Source organism: Coturnix japonica, chromosome 3 (genome assembly GCF_001577835.2).
Source record: "Coturnix japonica isolate 7356 chromosome 3, Coturnix japonica 2.1, whole genome shotgun sequence".
In the NCBI taxonomy this organism is placed as follows: Eukaryota; Metazoa; Chordata; class Aves; order Galliformes; family Phasianidae; genus Coturnix; species Coturnix japonica.
The window spans coordinates 9,819,877-9,841,988 of NC_029518.1; the positions used below are offsets into that span (position 1 = coordinate 9,819,877).

The 22,112-nt window shown below is 42.2% G+C and overlaps 1 protein-coding gene across 4 annotated transcripts in view; it reads left to right on the forward strand.

Annotated features, from left to right (window-relative positions):
• Nucleotides 1-22,112, forward strand: part of ALK (ALK receptor tyrosine kinase) — a 258,012-nt gene that overhangs the window by 35,884 nt on the left and 200,016 nt on the right. The window lies entirely within an intron of this gene.

Genomic DNA, 22,112 nt, shown 5'->3' on the forward strand with positions numbered 1-22,112 from the left:
TGGTGAATGTGCGCAGCTAATGGTGGTGAATATGCTGAGGAAGTGTTTTGTAGCTGAGAATTTGCTGTATTGGTGTTATTGCAGTCTTTTTATCTATTATGGTTTTCATGGGCGTAAATAGGTATTACTTTCAGAGTGACCTACGGAGTATGCGTGGGTGCTCAGCACAGCTGAGCCTCAGGGCATTTGTAAAGACCTTGGTATGGATGGAGTTGTCTGACTTTTCAGTCATTGACTTTGAAGAGTTTGACTTCTTGCAGTGCTGAAGTCACTGTAAGGAGCCGAGTGCAAGCAAGGCGTATTGCTGACACTGCTTCTGTGAACAGGAGGAGTTGGCCAAATTGTAACGTGCATATTTATTTTGCTCATTTAACATGCAGCAAATAATTTAAATAAATTAAAACGTTAACACCTTAATGGCAAATCAATGAATCACTTAATGATTCTCCTGTACCTTTTTGTTTCTGCATTAATGCTGCGTTTGATCAGATGACTTTTATTGAATAGAGTAGAATAGATTAGGTCAGTTGGAAGGGAACTTCAAAGACCATTGAGTCCAGCAACCTGACCTCTTCAGGGCTAATGGAAAGTTAAAGCATTTTTACTGAGGGTGTTTTCCAAATGCTTTAGAACACTGACAAGCATGGGACATCAGTCACCTCACTAGGAAGACTGTTGCAGTGTCTGACCACCATTGTGGCAAATAAATTATCCCAATGCCCATTATGACCGTGCAGTGGCACAGCTCTGTACTATCCCCTCCTGCCATCAGTTCCCAGGAGCAGAGCTCTGCACCACCCTCTGAAGCTGCATACAGCATCTGAGGTGAGGCCACATGCTGAATATAGCAAGAGAATCAGCTCTTTTGACCAGCTGGTCATTCTGTGCTTAATGCACCCTAACATCTAGTTTGTCCTTATGGCTATCACCGGGTCTCTTTATGCTGAGCTGCTCCCCAGCCACTCATCTTTTAAGGCTGTGCCTTTGTCCAGCAGTGCTCTGTCCCAGGTGCAATACCCAGCACTTCCTTGTCCCAAAGATCATGCTGTTGATGTGCTCCACCATATCTCATCCCTCTAGAGAGTCATCAGCGCCTCCCAGTTCAGTGTCATCAGCAAACTTGCTAAGGATGCATTCCACTCCTGCATCCAGATCACTGATAAAAATGTTGAACAGGACTGGCCCTAGAACTGGGAAGCCCTGAGAAGTGCTGCTAGTGAATATTCACCAGCCAGATGTTACCCCATTCATTATAACACTTGGAGCTCTACAATCAAGCCAGTTCATCACTCAGTATGGTGTGAACCTGTGTGTCTCACCATTGGACAGTTTGTCCAGTAGCAGGTAGTGAGGGTCGGTATCAAAGGTCTTTCTAAAACTAAGAAGTATTACATCCACTTCCTTCCCTTCATCCATCAAGTGGGGTGACCTTATCTTGAAATGAAATGAAATTAGAAAGGTAGGGATTTCCCTTGATGAACTCACGCTGACTGTGCCTGTCAATTAGTTTGTTCTTTAACTGCCTTTCATTGGCCCCCAGGACAATCTGCTCTGTGACTTCTCCAGGCACTTAGGCTAAATTAAGCTGCCTTCATTTTCTATCTTGCCCTTTCTGTAGATGGGTGCAGCAGTGACTAACCTTGAATCATCTGGGACCCCTCTGGACTCCCACAGCCTTTGGTGATCTCTTGAGAGGAATCCAGATATGGCATCTGCTAACTCCTTTGTAGGATTATGATGGATATGAGCTGAACTCATTTAGCAGCAGCAGAACTAGTTATTTCTTAGTGTGAGTAACTCACACTAAGGGGACAGGTGCTCTTTAATGTCTTTATCAATGACAGACAGTGGGACCGAGTGCACCCTCAGCAAGTTTACAAATGACAGCAAATTGTGTGGTACAATTGACTCAACAGATGGAAGGAATGCCATACAGAGGGACCTTGACAGGCTTGAGAAGTGGGTCCATACGAAACTGAATGGAGTTCACCACAGCCAAGTGCAAGGGGTTTCACTTCAGGCTGGTGTAAACCCAGATGCATAATTAGAGACTGGGAAAGGAACTCCTGGAGAGCAGCCCCGTTGAGAAATACTTGGTGGTCTTGGGAGATGAAATCCTTAAAAGGAGAGTTCTAGGTTAGATGCTAGGAAGAAATTCTTCACTCAGAGGGTGCTGAGGCCAGCACCTTTGGTGCCCGGAGCTGTAGGTGCCCCATCCCTGGAGGTGCCCAAGGCCAGGCTGGATGGGCCCTGTGCAGCCTGAGCTGCTGTGGGACAGCCCTGCCTATAGCAGGGGTTGGGGCTGGGTGGGCTGTTGGGACCCTTCCAACCCAGACCATTCTGTGATTCAAGGGTAGCACTTGAGTTTCTAAACTTCAGGTTTACATGGAAGTACTTTTTAAAGGAGAGCTGAGGTTAACTTTGTGCCCAAGATTTAGAGAGCTACAGGAAATGGAACCTCTGAACCTCTGATTAACCACCCGAGGCAAGCAATGAGTCAGCTGTGGGAGCACAGGTGAAGGTAATTCAGCTGTGCTACCAGAAGGGCTGGAGCTTGGCTGCACCTCTCCCAGATCTCATTTAAGGGCTGACTGCCACTAAGGCAGCATCTCTTTCTCTGGAGATTGCACCTGTGTGGAGTTTACTGTGAACCTTCAACATTTGTGAGCATTTTTCATTTATCATAGATTATCTTTCTATTGTGATAATCTTTCATACAAAACATCTGTTTAACCTCTACCTATTGACTGTACAATTGTGTAACTGTTGGTCTGTGTGCTAGTTTGTCTTGCCATGGTATGTCTGTTCAGTGAGACCCTGCATGAGGTCCTACATGAACATCAGAGCAAGTCTATTTGTATTTGAATCCTTATGAAGAGACCCATTCCTGCTTTCAGATAGGCTGATACTTACAGAGCTTGCTTTTCATGAGTCTCTTGCACACTGCCCTTGTATGGGAAATTGGTAATCACAGCCTGAACCTCTGATTAATCAGCTGAGGCAAGTGTTGGGTCAGCTGTGGGAGCACAGGTGAGAGTAATTTAGCTGTGTTTCTGGAAGGGGTGGGGCTCGACTCCGTCTTCTCTAGACCTCGTTTAAGGGCTGACCACCACTAAGGCAGCATCTCTTTGAGATTGCTCCCTGGTGGAGATTGCCTCAGTGGTTTCCAGCAGACTGAAGGCTTCCATATGGGTGAGTTTTTCCTGTAAATAACCTTTTGGATATTTACTACTGTCTTTATGTTATTGTCACTGTACAGCCCTTTAAAAGACATTTTGTGTGCTTTCCTGAGCAAAGGAATGAATGCAGTGGTGTCCTGTGGCACTGAAGAGTGTGGTCTTAGCCCATATGATATAGTAGAGATCCCAGTAATCTGGAGATGCAAGCCTTTTATATGCACACAGAGAAGTCAAAAATGAGATTTTGTAGACGTGGAAGGGTGAAAGGACTGAAAGGAAATTAAGAATGCAAATAAAATCCTGTGCTTATGCTAAAATCGCATCATTTTTACTGGGAGAGCATCAGACAAAAACACTGGGGTTTTGGAAGTCTGAGTGACCTCCAAGCCCCTTTCTGTGGTGATCTCGGCCAGCTGAGCCTTCTGCCTCTCTCGCTTCCTTCTCTATAGGGTATTTTGCTCTGTGCAACTACTGAATACTCTTTGAAGCAGAGCCTCAGTATTCCATTTCCTGCTTGAATGCTCTCACCTGAAGGTCATCCCGAGTCATCTATTCCCTTCACGTGGCCTGTATCATAGTGAAGAATAGCATAGGAAGTTATTTAACAATGAAGAAAACACTTTAGTGGGAGAGAATTGAAGGGCTTGGCCTGTTTAGGCGATCAGGAAGAGATTCATGGGTCGCTTTCTGAGTTCCCACGTCCTGTCTGCTCTTCTGAGAGGAGCTCTGGCTGTTAATCCAACAGATGAGGTGCAGGAAGGATGTGCAAATGTGGCATTGCTCTGGGTTTGTGCTAACACAAGTATCATTGCAGATGCTCTTCAGCCTTTGGTCTGTTTGTCTTCACATGTATTAATGCTAATTGGGCCTGGAAAAATGTAATCTGTGTGCACGCTGTTGTATATCTATAAAATATTCATGCCTAGAGTGGGGAGTTGGTGCTGTTGGGACTGAAGTTAAGCTGGTAATACCATTTGAAGACTCTAAGTATACTGCTGGCTTCTTTTGTCCATCTTGTTTTTTCAGGTGTTCTGCATAGATGAGATGAGTAAGCCAGACTTCTGTAGGCTTCTGTTTAACAGATACTAAATTATTTCTATGAATCTTCTAGTGTGTTGACCACTGTAATTATTATGAGCTGGCACTAAAGGCTGTGCACTACAATGAAACAAGTTCATATTTTCTGCCTTGATGAATTTAAATGGTGACAGGATCCTTTCTTTTCTGTATCTTGCTTTTTTTTCCCCTTGCAGTGCTCCTCTGTGGGTATTCACAGCTGGGCTAATAATGATAGCTAGGGCTGCCTATTTGTCACTCTGCCACGGGTTGTCAGATATTCTTTATTTGCGCCATTAAAAACACACAAACAAAAAGCACCTTAGAGCTGTTCGTTGGCCCTCCTTGACGGCCTATTTAGTTTTCAGAGAGCAATTGAAAAATCAACTTTTTAATCTTTATAAAGGATGAGGAAGAAACTTTCCTTCTTAATTGTAACTGATCTGAGCCTGCTTCCTTCATCCTGCTGGCACGTAACACTTGAGCAATGTTTTCTTACTTTAGCTTATGTAGCAAGTGAGGGAAGTTTGGCTTGTAACCAAGTACGGAAGAATAAGCAGCATGGTATGTTACCAGCTTGGCAGTAACTTTGTGTTACTTATGTGTTGCAGGTATTTTTTTTTCTTGTTTTGAGAATAGCACAGTTTGTTCTTTTGTCAGCAAAGTGTCCTTTATTTTTTCCCCACCTTGCATTCTTTGAGCAATTTGTCTCCCACCTCCGGTATCAGAACATAACCACCTGCAGGTCATAATATGGTAGCTATTTCTCAGCATAGGGGAACATGTATCCAGCAGTTGCAAGGTGTAATGGTACAGGAGGGCAGATTTAATGGGGATATGAGGAAGAAATCATCCAAAGTGTGAGCGCTGGACAGGGCTTTGGGCAGCCCAGCCTGGGGACAGATGTCCCTTCTCACAGCAGGGGAGGTAGACCAGCTGATTTTTAAAAGTCCCAATCCATTTGTGGTTTTAAGCTCTGGAGTTGGAGGGAAAAGCAATTCCCTCATGTAGGTCTTTCCTGGCAGTCTGTACTTCACATCCCAGCTTGGTCAAAAGCACCCTGACTGGTTTTCAGTGGTTAGGAATTACAAGAACCTTGCTCTCCTACCCAAGCTTGTACCCAGATGCAAGCCAGGATGTTACCTATCATGTGTTCCTAAAGGAACCTGTGCTCCTGTGTCCCTCTCCTTCCTACCAGTACACGTTTCTTGTGTGGCTCAGGAGCACAAAGTTCTTATGTCAGGGAACAGATTTCTCTTCGATGTGCAAACAGTGCATGGAAACATGAAGCTGATATTGACTGGAGTTGATGGGTCAGGTTGTAACAGAGATAGTAAATGTTTGCAGTGGCAACCAATGTAATTTTCTTCTGCTTTGGCAGGACTTTATACAAAGCTCCAGTTTTTCCACAGTGTTGCCTTCTAGGACCCTGATAGATTTTGCACACTTGTTGGGGCTAATATATGAAACTGTCCCTTGTGCTGTCTGTTAGGAAATGACTGCCTCTGGGAGCTTCTAGTAATGGAAGAAATGGCCAAGATGGAGTGGGAGCCAAGCTAATTGGTAGATTTAGGCTACCCAAGCATTAAGTAAAATATTCCTGCTTCGTGCCACTTTTCTCAGATCTCATTTCTGTCATCTAAACTTGTTGCCAAGTCCGTAGCTGAAAAGCAGAGCATAGCCTAATGAAGATACACTTCTGCATTTGAAAGTCAATTCCTCGTTATAGTAAATATATACAGAACATTTTCAGGGTTCTGTCCCTTTTACCATCTGCTCTCCGCACTCTCATGACTGTGTCCTCTTGGCTGTGGGCTTGTGCACAAGGAATGAGGACCATTAATATTTCCCTGGAGTTGCAGTTGACAGCATCTTTCATAATCTGCATGTCCCGTATTAGCATTGGCTGACTTGAAGTTTGGGACAGGCGTTTCTTCAGCTATCTTCAAGAGGCGTAATATTAATGATTTTAAACAGTATTTTGCTAAATATATAATGCCACCAAAGGGGCTCCTTGGAGCTGAGAATCTACTGAGTTATAAAATCTGATTACCAGTCAGGGATGTCAGCCCTGACAAACAAAAGAAGTCAAAAGGGTAGTCAGCACCCATCATCTTACAAACAAGAGAGCAAGGAAGCAAATATGGGATTCAGTCTTGAAGTTTCCATCTAAAGTATTTCTCTTTCCTACTGCTGAAGGACTGCAGAGCAGCTGCTTGGTGCCAGCTGAGTTCTGCCTGCACATCAGGGAGTGCATCCAGCAGATTGTGGCTTATTCTGAACCTCATGCAGACCATAAGCTGTCCTGATGTAAGGTCTTGATTGTGATATTTTAGAAGTGCCATAACAGACGCTATATTTTTTTTCACTCTCTTCTGCTGTATTCTGACACCTCAGCAGCCCTAGAAAATGATGGTGCCTTGTCCTTCAAGGACCAAAAACCTGTGTTTTTTTTTATAGCTGTTAGTCATGCTTGTTCTGCTGAACATGGTTAATAAGTTCAATAATAACAGGCAAACTACTAATGAGTCCTATGGTCGTTATCTTTGGTTTATATTTGCTTTTGACATTGAAGATGATATTAAGTGGGCTTTAAATCTTGTGAGGTTGCACAAAAATCCAGGATAGTTTGTCTACAGTGTAACTGTTTTAGTAATTTCACGTACTTTCATCCTACTGTAATCTTTTTCTTTCCTCACTTTACCCTGCTTTTCTGACCATCAGGAATCATCTTTGCTCAGCATTAGATCATTAATACATGAAATATCAGGTTTTGGCATTGCTTATGAGCTGCCCCAAGTGGGCACAGTGCATGTGTTTTGTCTGTGGGCTGCTCTAGCTCATGGAGACACTCAAATGCAAATAACATGGTGGTCATCTTGTGGTGAAGGTTGCAGAACTGTATGGGCTGACACAGGCCTATTTGTGCGGCTCCCATGAATTAGCATCACTGAAGAGATGCTAACTGCAGGGCAGGATTTACCACATAGCTGAAAACCAGCATCCCATCCTCTCTGGCTGTGTAGGAAGCCTGGGGGCAATAGTGGTGTGTGGGAAAGAGGAGTTATGCTTTGGAAGCCGGAGGGAGGAAGGGAACTTTGGACACTGCAGTCACAGACATGTTGCAAGCAGCGAGTCCAAGCCTTCAGCAGGATCAGATTCTCTTGAAGAACGAGAGAGGATTGAATTGTCCTGTAGTGACCCCAAAACTCACACCCCAAAGACCTGGTGAAGTTGTGCTGCTTGGTGGAGGCGCAGTCCAATCCTGTGCATGGGTCTGCTGCTATCACTGAGAATTGGATAACCTTGAGAACCTTGTGTTCAACCCAGTAGTTATTTTTCATTGTGGTTCACATCCTGTGTTCAGAGCAGCTTACCAAGGGAGGATGTTTTCTTGGAGTATCGTTGCTTTTTAGGGAACAAGACAGAATTTCTCAGCCTTTTCTGCATCAGAGTGTTTCTAGTATAGGTAGTGAAGGAAATACCCAGGAGATGCTGTTATGCTTACCTTCCAGATGATGAATTGGCTATTCTGGCCATAAGGCCCATTGAAGGGAGATTGGAAGATAATTGACTACCAAGCTTTTGAGTAATGCTAAGGTCAATTGCTGCAGAGATCCATTTATTTGAATAATGGGCCTGTTTACAAAGGGTTACAGAAAGCTGCCAGTCCTGCTTCTAGGGAAATAATGGAAAGGACTGATTTTTTGGCTTCTGTAGCTGCTGAGCCTCTGTACCTTTCATGACAGTGGGAGCTTTTGAAGAGGGTGTCTCTTTCCTTCCACAAATATTAGTCTTTGTTTTTGATATCTTTCAGTGTGCGTGTGGAATGCTGTATTGCTGTGTGCCTTATCCTTCTTCTGTCTTTACATGAAGAATCCTATATGTTTTAAATGTTTAACAAGTCAAACAATGGATAAAACAAATTCAAGATGGCTTGATTTCTGCTTTTGGGCTTTAAGCAGGTTGCAGTAGAAAGCCAGGTGTCCACATACCAACTGCCCACATCCCAGTAGTTCCCACTAAACCGCATCCTGAGATACAACAACTAAGGGACATGGTTTCATGGGGAAATGTTGGAAGATGGACTGTTGGAGTATGGATGATCTTGGTCTTCTCCAACCTTGGTGATTCAATGATTCTACAGTTCTAAGGTAGATTTAAGGGCCTTTAAGAAGGGAGTCCCAACAGGATTGCAAGGGTACACCTCATACTCCCCTGGTTAATGGTCTGAGTTTCCCAACCTGACTTTTATCCAGGCACTGCTGAGAATATGCACGCAGATAAAATATTTTACAGATCTTCTAATGACTTTTGAACATGGGAGGAAAAGAGGGAAAAGAGAAAGGAATGACAGAAGTGGTTTAGAACTGAGAGGGATTCAAATAAGCAAAAATGGGAATCATGTGCTTTTTTTCTTATTTCTCAACTAGAAGCAACTGCTAGAGAATGTAAGTACCAGCAGTAGCTGCCAAACACCATTGAACATCTTGGTAAGGTTAGTGATTGGACTTGTTGATCTCAAGAGTCTTTTCCAATGGAAGCGATACTGTGACTGTATGCTTGCAGGCTGGGAACCCCATCAAACCCAGGAGCAACCCACATATAGGCACCCTCTGGGTGCCCACTTCTTCACTTGGCAGTTGGTGACACCTGTTGACACTCTGGCACCTCTCTCTTTCTGCAGATGAGTCACAGGCGCTTCTGAAAATTCCATTCTTCAAGAGTGAAGACCAGGAAACTGTTTTAAATCTATATATTATAAATTATAAATCTATATATTTATTTTCCTGGTTGGTAAAGAGAAGCTGTGAAAGAGACTCAAGAGTGAAATAGAATAATCAAGCAACTCATTGATCTAAAGCTAATCTGCTGACTGCCTCAGCAACTGCTAAAAATGGTCTCTTTTCCTTCTTTCAATAAGTGAGGAAACAGCTTCTGCCAATATCCCTCTCACACCAGCAGCTCTTGGTGCTTTTGTCAAACACATTGTGTTTGAACAGATCAAAGGAAACTCGTTTGTTGTTATTGTTAAAGATTAAGCTGCACTTATAGAATTACTGTTGTGTTATTAGGCCAGTTTCCTAAAACACAAATAGAATGAAAAAGGGGGGAGGGGAGGGAAAAAAAAAGAGGAAATGTTGTTTATTTATGTTCTAAAGTTCAGTGCTGAGATTGAAGTCTTCCTAGCAGTGAAGTACACAGAACTGTACTCTGCAAAGAAGCACCAACAAGCTGTCTTACGAACATTGTGATCATTACACTAAGGTTTGCTGCAGAACACATAGCCTGTGTGCTCAGCCCATAGCGCTGTATGGGATTCATCCTCTGGAAGTGTGGGGTTGGCATTTGTCCTTGCTGTGTATCAGGAGGTTCCTGTTGCCTTTGTGGTTTTGGGAAAAAGTGCTGCCCTCTGTCCTGTCAGCTGCACCTCTGACCTCTCCTTGTCATTGGTTTTTAAGACAAAACTTAGTCTGAACTGAAAAATAAGTGGCCCTATAAGTGTTGGGCTCTATTCATTACAGAACATCTTGAGTTTGAAGGGACCTTGAGGATCATTCAGTTTCACACCCCAACACGTGAGCAAGGGTGCCTGTGATTTCTCTTTTCTCTACATGTAATTTCTCTATTTTTTGCTGAATTTAGTAAGAAATTTCATTAGAGTTGTTCACTTTCAAGCAACTCACTGATCTGAAAGCCTTTCCTGCCTTTGTTTTCACCCATGACTGAGCGTGCCCCTCCAGCTTTTTCACATCCATATGTACCTGCAGGGTCAAAAGTTTCTGTGGGTAAAAGCAGAAAAGCAAACAAATACTCCATTGGTCCCTACCATCGCCATTTCAGGATGAATTTAAGCTTAAAAACAAAACAAAAAAACACAGCGTTTTTTGAAAATTGAGCCAAGTCTGGAAAAATCAATACATTGACAGAGGAAGCTTTGTTTCTCTGATTCAGCCTGGGGGCGTGGGTATTGGGCTGTATCCCACCTAGATTTAGCTTTTTAACTAGTTCTATATTGCCTGGAGCTCAGGCCCTTGTAAAACACTGGTACAGACGCTGCTGGAACCACAGGAAGGATTTTTTTAAAAAAATGTATTAAATAAAATATATCTTTGATTTTAGCCAGCACATTGAAGCTCCGTATAATAGCAAAAGCTTTGGCTTTCATCCCAATAATAGCCCTGGATTGTGTTGAATTTTGCTTTTGCCTCAACCCAACCTTATGGGCAGGTGTTGGTTGTTTTGCTCTTACTGCAAGACTGCAGCATGCCAAAATTGTGAATGCCACAGAATCCTGATGAACTCACTAAATGATTGTAATTCACTACCGATCTCAAAATGCCATTCTACTCTAGAGAATGACTATTTTTAAAAGTCCTTATTGAGTCCATAGCATCGCTCTATGGCTACAGTCAGTTCATACTGAGTTTCATTCATCACTACCCCCAGGTCTTTCTTTGCAGGGCTGCTCTGGGCCTACTCATCACCAGGCACATGTAAACTTGGTTAGTGGCAACGTGATGGGTTTTATTCTGTTAGCACTGCAGAACCGATTCAGCTTTGAGCAAGTTGGAATCTCTACGTTCCTATATTATAATCCACCAAAAATAAGAGCTGGCACAGCTCAGAGACTCTTAGTCACCAGAGAGCTATGAATAACAGCACTGTTAACCCAGGTTCTGGTGAGTAACCCCTCTTGGCCACTGAAATCACTGGGACTGCACAGGTTTTACTGAGCCCATCATTTCATTTGACAGAATTTTTACCGCTGTGTATACAAGGACTTTAGAAGCCCATCTTAACTCTGTCCTTACCTTGTGTTTGCAGATTAGGAGAGTGCTGCACTCATTGCCCAACTGAGCACCACAGAATGGAATCATAGGGTACTGTTGGTGCATTCATACGAAGTCCTATTACAATATCTTTGAACAGCTGATTTCCTTGGAATAGAATTTTACTCAAAATTTGGAAGTGTCATTCAGTTTGGTTAAAGAAAGGTTTGTTTTGATTCTTACCACCAGCTCCTGCAAAACTGGCCAAAGGAAGGCAAGAGAACCTGTCTTCATGTGTGTTCTGATCTGTTTCTGTGGCTGGTAAAGACATGGCTTGTATCTACACTTCTGGAAAGGCAGCATAACCTAGAAAATAGGGAATTCAAGAAAAAAAAAGAGATGTTAAACAGATTATCCTAAAGGATGAAATTTTGAGCAATCTTGCTTATTTCATCCCTTATCAGTTCTGATTGTCTGGTGTCAAGGTTTCACAAAAATACGCTTGAAAGTAGTAGTTTGGGTTTTGATTACAGCACTATGGACTGTGATTGACCCATCCATAGAGATAGGTATGCACTGAATCTCTTTTTTTTCAGATTAAAATAGAAGTGGCATAATTCTCTGTAGTGGTAGAAGGTGAGTTGATACGGGCCACTCCAAGCCAGGGTTCCAGTCTGGAGTTTGGTTTTGCACACCTCAGAATTCAGGAGGGTTTGACTGAAGGGGTTGACTTGTTTTTGCTTTTAGCAGATGTCTTGCAGAAGCATCCAGCTCTGGCTTGTCCTCTTGCAATGACAGTTTAGGGGGCACAGAGGGCAGTGCCTTAGGAAGAGTTTCATGTTATGAAACAGAGAGGAAGTAGGGGAAATTCTTGTCTTTCCTACAAGCAGCCCCCCAGGCTGCAGTGGTCAGGAAGCAGAACTACTGACAGATTGAAGCTCAGAGCTGGTGAAGAGACTTTGTAGCTCAGGCAGTCTGCACGAGGAGATAGGGACATTAATTCCTGCGAGTAGCGAGCTGGGTTCTGATCAACCTTGTGTAAGCAGGTGCACTCCAGAGATAGCACAAAATACAAAAACAGGTTGATTATTTTTAGCAGTGCAGTAAGAGCGTAAGGGACAAGTTTGCACCATTTCCCTGATAAATGTTAGGTCGTGGGGGTCAGGGAGCACAAGCATCTGAGATTAATATGAATCTAAAACCTCATAAGCCAGACAGATGCTGGTCTTTTGTTGTGTGCTCAAGCTTTCTTGACAGATTTAAGACAACCTGCTTGAAGTCCTTTCCTGAGATAAAGTTATCAGGGGAGAGAAGCGTGTTTCCTGGTTTTCTTGCCCAGGTTGCTGTTAGTAAGTGGGATGGATAAAAGGTTACTTACCTTCATGTGTGAGATCAGTGGCACATCAGGTGTGTGGGTTGGCTCTGATGTGACTTTTGTCATGTTCAAAGCAAGATAGTTTCAGTATGTGTCCAGAGCCCATCAAGTCATCTCTATAGCATGTGGGTTATGAGCGGGGAAGATGTTCCAAGACAGCATTAAGGCATACAGCAGAAAGCTTCAATGTGAGACAACTCTCTGCAAGCATTTTAACTGGCAGTTTCTTAATACAATTACTTATGTTTCATGCAATTATTTGGATTTTCTCAGGATGCCTCAAACTGTTGCCATGGGTATTTCAAAGTCTGTTCATTTATGAATCCTGCTGGGCTGGCTGCTAAGGTGAAATGAGCTCCTGTTTATTTCTGCTTGCTAAACCACATGAAAAGAGCTTCTACAAAGAAGAAGAGCAGTTAGTGGAACTGTTTCAAGCAGCTTGTGAACAAAAAGGCTGACTGACTTTACAAAAGAAGGGAAGGCTTGTGGTTTTAATTCTGAAACTGCCTGCCAATGGTATCAAGGAAGGGTGTAGATGTAAGGAGCATTGGTCCTGGTCTAGCAGGGCCTCAGTCTTAATTCTTCTCAGTTCTTAATTCCTCAGTCTTAATTCTCATTCCAACACATGGAAAGGAAAGAGAGAGAAATCCTGGAGCTTTCTGCACAATAGAAATTTGGGTACATGCTTGAATCTATCACATATTCAGTACCACGAGCATTTTAAAAGGCCTACTGGTGCATAGCAGGAGCACCACACAAACCAACCAACCAAAGAACCCCAAGGGCTGAAATCTGTTCCTAGTGAATATTTGAGTAATTTCAAAGTAGTCATCAACTGGGCTCTGTCAGTGAACAATCTGAAATCAGCCAACACGTGCCAGGTTTCACAGACGTGGTGTTTGTGGTAAATGGTTTACCTCTTCACTGTGACCAGTGGAGCCAACTGCTCTTTGTAATGAGCCTCTTGCCCTTGGCATAGTGAAAACTGCATTTCAGGAGCAGGCAATAGATTGGAAGGGAAATGGTATTTTGAAAAGCTTGTTCCTATTTACTTCTTTTTATCCCAGGATTCCCAAGCACACTGAGCACCATTAGTTCCATTTTACTTGTAGGAAAACAAGAAATCCAAGGCAAAAGGAGGCACTGCACAATTTGTCTTAGATCCCATTGCAGACAAGGAGAGCTGGGAATGGAATTACCTCTCTCAAGTTCCAGTTCATGAAACGCTATCTGTGGAACACTGTTTGTTGGCTTTTATTTATACCAGGCTTTGCTGCAGAGCTTGTTGCAGAAGGTTCTGTGTGACTCCAAACATTTGGCTTATCAGTTTCTACAGCAGGTTTGTAATGCAGATCTGTACGCTCATCCTTATCCAGATGAGGAGAACAATGTATGGATTGCAAATTGCTGTACAGCATTTGCGGGTGGCAGTGAAAAAGCAGCACGAGGTGAGCACTGCTGCCTCAGCCCTTTCTGGCCTTCTCACTCTTAATTTGCCTCTCTCCTCAGCAGCTCGAAAATCACCTTTAAAGCAACTGCTGAAAATACATTGATTCCAAGATGTGTGTGCAGATAAAACATTCCGCACTCAGAGAATAAAGGTTAAAAAAAAAAAAAAAGGCCCTAACATTGAATCAGCTCAGTGAAGGCAGCTGGCAATGATTCCTCCTTGATTATTGCTTAAGGACCATTATTTGCAAGCACCTTATCCCAGGGGGACTTTTTTGGGGAAAAGCCACAGGAGGAAGCCTCCTTAAGGAGGTGTCATCTGTCATGACAAGCTGCCTGTCCTGGTGAGTCTCGTGCTGAGACTGCGTTATGATGACTGATGAGGCCATCCAAAGCAGTTAACTCGGCCATTTGTAATCATTTCTCTTACAGGCTTTTTGGTAATCACTTTAGGAAGTTCTTTTTGAACAGTGCAGGATCTGGGTGGAAAGAAGCGAGGCTGCTTTGCTTCTTACAGGTGAGGATTTAGACAGCCATAAACATGGGGGAAAATGAAAAGCAAAAATCACGCGTGAAATTTTCTGCCATCCTTCTGGATATTCCTACTAGTGCTCCATTTTGTTTTGGTTTTGTGCAGATGAAAGCCTTTCTATGTGCTGGCTCTGTTCCATATGTGCAGGATTTCTCTTTGTAAAGGCAGAGCAAAGTCATTTGGCAGAGCCAGGGCTGGACTGGCAGAAGTGGGGACCTCTGGGAAGAGGGAAACAGTGATGTTTTCTAACCTTTGCTACCAATTTGCACTGTGAATTTGGGCAGGTACTTTAATTCTATGGCTTCCTAGTACTCTTACAAGAAAAAGGTAGACAATTCTGCAACAAATCACATTGATTTTTATTTTTATTTTCCTCTGGTTCATCATCCATTCACTATTAGCTGTTACAGGGCTCCTAATGTTTCAGCAAAGAGACAGTTCTTCAGCCCAGCCCTTCAACCCAGCTTTTCTACATCTTTCCTTGGCTGTAGAGATATCTTGGCAAATGAAGCTGAGAAAATGGACTCTACTTGGGCTGGAGCACTAGTGCTTATGTTGCATAACTGAACCATTCTGGTGTTGTCTGGTAGGGGATAGTGGTAGCTGTTGTATCAGCTGCTTTACAGCATCACTTACCATTCTTATGTGAGTGACAAGGGTTAGTTAACTTCTAGGCTCTTTGGAGAAGAGCTGTTGAGTGCAAAACTGTGCTGCAATGAAGGGGAAGAAATAAATCGGGTAGTATCTAGAGATGTAGCTTCTCATTTTTCTTTTGCAACTGAAAAACAAAATGACAAGTGATTTCCCCTCTTACTACTTAATAGTCAATTTGGAGATGTCTATGTGGGTGAGCATAGGAGTTTCTCATGCCTCACTCAGGTGCCTTATGGCTTTGTAAGCAGAGATATGTCCTTTACCTCAAGCAAAATTAAGCGTTGCAATGAATATAGACAATGTAAGCATCTTTTCCAGTAATGGGAATATGAACTAATTTTTATTGTTACTGCCAAGTTTTAGATGGAAATAGTCATCACCCTCTTTTGCTATTCATAGAAACAATGCAGCTTCTATGCTGATAACAAATGTCTGGTACTTTCTCTACTACAGAAACACCCCACATGCTTGTTGCTATTCCACAAGCCTACATCTCAACAGAGACGTCTCATGCAGCAAATACATTGGGTTTAGTCATACAGATGGTAGGAAGTTCATTGCTGTCACTGACTCACAGCTTGTGTCTGTTGTTTGTATGTATTCAAGTAATTCCGTGGTGTTAACTTCGTTTTGATACAGCAGGAGTCTTAAAAAAATTTCTTCTTCAAAAACACCAGCTTTGGGCTGCAGGGTTTCAGAATTATGTGTGTGTTAAACCTGGGCAAAGCCTCTCATGCTCCAGTAACATTTAAGAGGGTCTTACATGCTCAGGTTGTAGATGGGTTAGAATTGGAAGGGGGCCTTTAATTGCATCCGTGTTAAGATGACAGTGGTTTTGAAGAGTAATTCTGTGTGTATGTTCTGTTTTAGTGTACATTCAGTGCAGTATGAAAGAGGATTTGAAGTGTATGTAGGGCAGGAGGTTGCTGCTGGGTTTGTTTTTCTTTTCTCTTAATCTGACTACTTAAAATGATGCAGGAAGAAGTGTACACATCTGATGAGAGTCTCCAGCTGGGTGTATGTGTTAAATATGAAAGTAGCTATGCATAAATCAGAGGTGAGGGCACTGTATGGTTTGAAGTCAGTATGTGTAATGAATTATTAAACCTCTGTCAAGACAACCACTATTTTTTTCATTTGAAAATACAGGCTCCTGTACTTTGTAGAGGTTATGGAATAAGGGAAAATGCATGTAGAGGAGTAATCCAAGCCATGTAGATAGAAGGCCATTGGGAATACATGGGATCAGGACCCTGGCTGTGAGAGATGAGAACCATACTGGTCTCAGGTATGCCATGGTTCTCAAGTCCCTTGGATGAACAACGCGGTATTGGGGAGCCCCAGGCCAGCAAGCACTTTGAAAGCTCATGGTGACTACTGATGTCTACACATGTGGACCAAATGTTAATACTGGTTTTCAGTTGTCTTTTTGGAGGTTGATTTTTTATTTTTTTTTTTAAGCTACAGTAGATAAATACCAAAGAGAACAGTGGAAAGATCATTTTATACGTGCCTTAAGTAAGTCAGAACATCTGCAATATGAAGTACGTCTGCAGTTCAGCAGCGAGGTGACTAGTTCCACAGGCTTTAACTTGTGTTTTCCTGATGTCTGCAGTGTCTGGAGGTCTGTCTGTGCCACAGGAAACAGTTGCATGTAATGACTCCTGGATTTCAGTGCCCTCCTGGTCAGTAATTTGGGCATACTGGTTATGGGCACAAATAAAGATTACCCTGTGCATAAATGCAGCAGCCTCAGAAAGTGATACCATGTACCAGCACCCGAAAGTTTAGGGCATATATTTGTTCATGGAGTTCTGCTGCTAAAGGGCATTTCCCCTTTTGTGTGTAAAAGTGGCAGGGAAAATGCTGTGTTGCCTACAGTGATGCTTAATTGTGCATAATTATTAATAAAAGATCAGTATGCTGGTGTGTTTTTCTTTTTAAAAGGATTGTTGTACACTCACAGATGAGGAACAGCCTTAAGCCATTCCAAGTCTGGCCTGTAACTGAGACCCCGAGCTCCTTATCAGTGATTCATTGCCCTTTTGCGGTGTGTTAGTGGGGAGGTCTTCAGCAGCAGCAAAGCACTCGAGATGCCATAATATGCTCTAGATGGCAGTATATTTTTAAGCTATATTAGTTGAGGTGTGGGGAGTATCAGCTTTGTCATTGTAATTGTTTCTGATGATCTCTGCATGCCAGTAGCTTTCAGAGCAGAGGCTAAAAAACTTATTAGGCTTCATGATACGCATAAAAATGCTAAGAAGAATTTACAGAAATCAGCAAAGAAACCCAAATTGTTATTTTCACCTACATTCTCTCAGGAAAACTAATTTTTTCCCTGTCATGAGCAGCCAGACGTGATACTTCGATTCTGTTTCCCTGTCACAGTATCTTTATGGAATTGCATTTGGGGTGTTTCGTGCTCCTCTCCTTCCACAGTCACTATCTGCTGAGCCAACCACATCTCCCAGACTTGGTATGGACTCTCCTGGAATTGAGCAGTGTCTATGAGATGTGGTGGTTAAAGGCACTGCCTGGCTGGTAGATGTTGAGGCCATGAGACACCTGTCTTCTCATTCAGTCACTTTTGAGACATTTATTTCTTCTATCAAAATGAGCTGTTTGCTGTGAAAGGAAAATCTAATAGGAGTTAACAGAAGGTTTTAAACGAGTCTTGCAAAAGGCAAAGTAAAAGAAAGTCATGGCCAGAATGATTTAAACTCAGCTTTTAAATACAGTTTTATTCATGACACACGTTCCACATGCAGGAAGCGCTTGCTATTCCCCAGCTCGCTCATCAGGCTCTGCCTGTCAGTGCAGTTGATCACTTCTGTGCCTCTCACAGCGTGTCTGACTGAGCTCAGTGTCCCCATAGAGCTGCACAGCCTGCTGAATGCGGATATTTTTCTCCACAGCATTCCAGAGTGCGTTTGGTGACACACACACTATGGTTTATTTGTGCTCATCAGGCTCGCCACGTGACATAAAATCATTGCAACAGAATGCATTATTAAATATATTTCCCATCTGAAAAAGATAAACTTGACAGACTGTCAGTGAACATTTTCTTACCTTAGAAGAGGTCTATAAAAATAAACCCTGGCGTACATCCACCCATTAGTGTAAGCAAAGCTCAGCGGCCATTCAGAGCAGTCAGCTGTGAGCACAGGGGTTGGCCTTTGCCTCCTTCTCTGCCATAACTGGAGACAGAGTTTGACTTTTGCCTCTGAGTGTCATTTAGTAGCTTTTATGAGCGTAGCTGAGTCCGTGGGTCCTTCACCAAGTGCTTCCTTCAGTTACTTGTTGGCTTTGATGCTAATGAGCCTGAACATCCTGCTTATCTTATGCAGGGCTGCAGAAATGACCAGGATACTTTGCAAGATGGAGATGTTGGTTCCAGAGCCCCACAGCCTTTGGAGCTGCCTCTTCTGAGGGTGTCTTGGGGCTTCCCTCCCCCTCCACTCTGACACGTAGTTGACAGCTAAATATTAGTTTGTCACCTCAGGTTCATAAACAGAAGAACATATCCCCCTGCAAATGCAGATACAAAGGCAGCTATGCACTCACCAAGCATGAAGATACTGGGTTGCCTGCATTGGTTCTCAATATATTCTTAGTGTTTTTCTTGGAAAAAAGCTTTCCATCCGGCTTTGCTGCCACAGTGTAACTCTGATGAGGATTAGCTGTGAGAAACTGGGAATAACGCAGCACAGCAATGTGAGAAAGCTTACCCACGAGACAGTATCCAAAGGTAGCAATAAGCAAAGGACATGTGCTAAAATATTCTGAAACATGAAGGTGCTCTTTCTAGTTGAAGATAGCACGGGTGTTTTGATTAAATATTCCATTCCATTTCTGCACTACACAGAACACTAGAGAGCTGTGTATGTTAATTATGGGGTATACGCCTGCCTTCGTCCAGAAAAGCTGATGGAGGAAGAAATCCAGTTTATTAGAAAGAACCTGGGTAAAAAGCTTTTCTTCTATGCCTGTTTTTTTCCTTTTTTTTCTGAGAACATGCAAGCTTATTCTATTAAAGAGCTATTTTTCATTAAAATAATACCTAAATATTTTATTTAATAAATCTGTGGCTGGGAGGATTGACTTCAGTACATGTGAAACCTTTTTTTTTTTTCTTGTTATTAAACAAAATCTTGGTGAGCAGAATGAATTTCACATCCCTTAAGGAAACTCCTTTGCACAAGTTTAAAACCAGAAATGTCAAATGCTCTCTTCAGGTGCATGTTTCTAGCTGTGATTGAGTGCCCTGGGTCAGAATTTGGCCCTGGATATTCCTTTAGGCAAGAATATCAAAGAAACATCTGTTATAGCTTGCCAAATGTCTGGCTACTAAAAATTGGGCTGTCAGCTTTTAGTTGCTAATCCATTTATTCATTTTTAAAGGTTAGGGTTACTGTTGACAAGTGATAGAGCACCATGGCACGGACGGCCAGCATGGGAGGTTAGCATATTTAAAAACAAGTCATTCTTGGTTTCAATATTAATTGTATTGGAGAAGGGATAATCCTTTATCTGTTGAGATGACTACAGTGTAGTCAAGGTTTGCATTACCCTTGCTGCACAAGGAGCATTTATTTAGCTGATATACAGGTCTTCTATAATTACCTTTCTGATCATAAAACGCCCTGGAGGTAGAAGAGGAGAGGTCTTTCCTTTTCCTAACCTATAGCTCACTCTGAAATCTAATAATTCCTCACTGTGAAGAGTAGCCTCTTGGCTAGACGGAACCTTTTACACAGCATCTTTCCCTAAAGATAACTTAATTGGGAAGGATTCATAACTTCTGATACAATCTTCTTGTCTTCAAGTTCAGCCCAATAACCCAGCCAAATCATTTGAGATGAAGTTACCAGATTAATCCTATGGAGTACGAGGGGGGAAAAAAAAGAGTTATTAGGTTTAAATTAATTGTACTAAATCCATTTTGTTATTTAAGAAAGAGAAGAGAGAGGCAAAAAGTTTTAATTTTTGATGCTATCTTTTCTGCACCTCTTGCTGCTGATCGAGGAGAAGTTCATGTGTCAGGGCTATCTTCTCAGGTGCCCAGCTTTGTTTTTTATCTCAGTGTACTGCATAAATGGGTGGCAGTGGGAACACAAGCATAGCTGAGGCTGAAGGTAGGAATGAATTCTGAAGAATGAGATGTGTATTGCATTAGAGTTGTCAGAGGCTTATTCCTGAAAGTGCCAGGGGACTTGGGGATCCCTTGACCCTTGTGGTGCTGAATGCCAGGTGAGGTTGGTGAGGATCTTAGAGGTGATTTAATTCTGAGTGATGTGGCTGCTGCATTAGGGAGAGGAATGCAGCCGTGTGACCTCCTCTCAGATTGCTTTTCCTTGGGAGCAGGTAGGCTGTCAGGTCTGTAATAAGTATTGACAGGATTCTGAACCCAAGACTTATCTCCCTATCAGTACTCTGTATGACATGTATGCTCCTTTGGGTCCTTCAGGGCTAAGGAGGCCTAAAAGTTCTTGTTTTGTGAAGTTCTTTAATCTTTCCCCATTTTGGAGAGTCATTCAATGGAGCTATTATATAACAAGGGTATGGATACCGGTTGGACATCTCACATCAAGGAAAACATGTGTAATAGTATGTCTATTGGTATTAAAACTAGCTTATTACAGGAGCTAAATTTTTATGATTTTATAAAAATGTATTATTTTATATTAGCATCAAAGTTAAGCACATTTGTAGGACAGAATCTGTTTTAGTAACAGCTATATTTACTGTAATGAAACTGACATTATTTGCCACATCTACACATATCAGCCTATATCTGGCTATTAAAAGAGGTCTAAACTACAACTTCACATTAAGGAAGGAGAATCCAATATAAAGGTTATACCCTAGTTACTTATTACTTTGTCATTCACAGTTGAGGACAGGACACCATGCTGATACCTGTACTCATAAATAACTGTCATGAATTTCTCTCTTCTAAGTTTCAGTCAATAATAGGGAATATCTACTTACTGTACTTAATACAGAGGCCAGATTTCTCTGAGCCATTAGGGATGTTAATTTTTTGCTACTTCAGGATGACTTACAAAACAGCGTGAAATCCGTTCTTATCATGAAGATTATTGCTTAAAGCAATGAGCTAGAGTTACAGTGCTCATTTAAAAGTAGTTATATTTCTCTTCTTTTTGCTGCCATTACTCAGTGACAGGGCTCCTATAAATGAGATTACACTGAAAATGAGGTAGGGCTCAACCAACACTTGGTATTTTGATGTTTTTCCTCAGTGGAAGAGGTAAGTGGCACTAAGCAGAGCATTGGCAGAATTAAAGCAGTGCTTTTGCCAAGGCTTCAGTCATTTACCTTGCTTACTATTATCCACGTTGGGGATTTTTATTATCCATTATTACTTATCTATTGTGGAAGACAAGTCTTCAACACTCTGAATTAATTATCACTCAAATTAGTTGGTTCCCTTTGCTACAGAAAGATTTACCAAACTTTCACTGGGAGCTGTTACCATTTTGTTCTGGCATTATTACAGCAAACCTTAGCGATGCACCTGAAGGAACTCACACCGGCATCTGTAATATTCTTACTTGGCAAGAATATGAACAGATCAGAAATGCACTTCTTGTTTTTCCTTTCTGAACTACAGTTCCTTCACGGCTTCTCTGAGAAATCAGTAAGCCAGAGATGTATTTTATTGCATCAAACTTCCACAACCCGAGTTTTGCCTGTCGGTACCTCTACAAAGCTAAATCCTACCTTTCCCCTGAGGTCCTCAAGAAACGAGAGCAGAGTACTGAAGATTTCACAATCTTCAGAAAAACCAACTTAAACATTCCCAGGAAAAATCTGTGCTGTCGAAGCCCATAGAATTCTGTTCATTGACCGTGGGTTCTATCTCAGATTCTTTTTGCACCTCCAATATTGCCTTGGTTTTGCAGAGGTAATGTGGTTTTGTACAGACACTCTCCATTTCTGAGATATATAGAATCATTGAACAGAAACTGCACGCATTCGCCTCTTCCATGTGCAGGATCCCAAAATGCTGGCAAAACTTTAAGAATAAATAAATAGAGGGACTGAAAGGTCAAAGAGAACTTAGA